Source organism: Bidens hawaiensis, unplaced genomic scaffold, assembly GCF_021521415.1.
Source record: "Bidens hawaiensis isolate Kalapana, Puna unplaced genomic scaffold, B.hawaiensis_p1.1 tig00028092_1, whole genome shotgun sequence".
NCBI classification, from domain to species: Eukaryota; Viridiplantae; Streptophyta; class Magnoliopsida; order Asterales; family Asteraceae; genus Bidens; species Bidens hawaiensis.
The window spans coordinates 249,665-251,705 of NW_027494575.1; positions in this window are offsets into that span (position 1 = coordinate 249,665).

The following is a 2,041-nucleotide window of genomic DNA, read 5'->3' on the forward strand; positions in this document are numbered from 1 at the left end:
TCGTGCATAACATTTACATGAGTCAATAAAGAGTCACACACATGATTCTATCAATACACGTTGGTGGTTAATGTCAAATTAGATATGTTTAAATAATTCAGATATAATTATGTGTTAGATGATTTTATGTGTTACACAATTTAGTACATTACGCTCGCTAAACATGCTACTATTTATGATAAAAAAAATACCACATGCATATGTTTATAGTATTATCTATGTGAAATTACATGTTAAATGCTTATTTGTTTAGTTCGTAACTTGTATTGTGAAATTGCGATCGATTGTGCGTAATTTGTAATTTTTCGGCTTTTATAAAATAGTTTTAACAAAAATATCAACGAGACTTTATTCTTATTAAATTGTTTTATTATTTTAGTCATAATGATTTGTTATAACCCGGTTCGTCGTTAAAAAGTTGTTTTTAAGCCAAAACTTGTGTTAACGATGACAATTCTTGTAAATTAGGATTAAAACATATTAAAATAAAAATCCCAACCCTAATTCCACCAAAAACCATCGATCTACAGCTTCTCCCAATCTCCCATGACCTCAAGCCACCAACAAACCATAATCGCCTTCTATTCAATCTTAATTCTTGCAATTGGTGGTGTCTTTGATTGATTCTTATCATTCCTAATGCTAGTTGGTAAGTTTTATGTGTCAATTTTATGTTTTGATGAGTTCTTCATAAACCCTAGATGTTAAATCTCTGTAATTTTGATGATTATGATGTTAATTGATTAATTAGAACCCTAGATATGACATAAACATGTTAGGGTTTGAGTTTCGATGATAACAGTTTGCTGACAGATTCGTTCTTGTTTATTGATTGGTTTGTAACTTGATGTTAAACCATGATTATTGACATGAATACTCATATTCAAGAAAGTGATACTCATTAGTCATTATATCTACGCCATTTGCTATTTTAATAATGACATTATTTTAGAACTTTGGAGATGTCAACTTTTGAATTTGATTTAAGCCTCTAAAACCCGACCCTGATATGAATCTTAATATACAACAAGCTATTTGTAAGAGATTATTCTTTGTGTTTACAATAATGATTGCCCAAACATAAGTGATTACTTTCCGAAGCCTAATAAGCATAACTATGGCACCATGAGATTTGATAATTAGAATAAAGACCATTACCATAATAAACCTTTATCAGAATAGTATACGAATATGTAAACTGAATACTAACATAAGCATTATACAATATGTCACGAGAAAATTGATAAACTAAAATAAACGAGTATCGTGTCACTACAAGAAAATTAAGCTATTGCACTAGGCCTAAAAAAAGTTGCATAAGGCCTAATGCAACCTTTAATCAAGGGCTACATTAGGTGAAATTGCATTAGATCTAATGCAACCGTTTTATTAGATAACACAACTTTTTCTTAAAGTGTTGTATTTACTGCTCAAATGCAACATTTTTAGTATGCAACACTTTTTACATTCTAATGCAACTTTTTTTTACTTTTAATGCAACATTTCTAACATACAAATGCAACATGTGCAATGTTAAAAGCAACCTTTGCTACACTTTAATGCAACTTTTTTTTACATCAAACGCAACATTTTTTTATGATTTTTAGCAACAAAAAATGCAACCATTTTTTAAAAGCAAATGCAACTCTGTTTGAACTACTAAATTCTATTAATATGCAAGGGTATCTCATTTACACAAACATAATAATAACATAAATATAATAGACAATAATATGTCATAATTTACCATATATTTAATCTCAAAAAACAACGTAATTAAAATAAAGTTGCCAACTAAAATTATAAAAAGTAACTAAAACCTCCTACTCATCTCTACGATCTTGAGCTCCACCAGGTAGCTTTTCCATAATATTTTTGCATCATAGCTTCCAAGTTTGCTCATTGGCGGTCAAGGTCTTTCTGCATAGCTTCTAGCTCATCTTTTTTCCTTTGATGGTCCTCTTCCATTTCTTTTCAGATATCAAGCAATTGTGATTTATCAACTTCAATGTTTGCATTTAATGATTCCATAAGCCTCTCG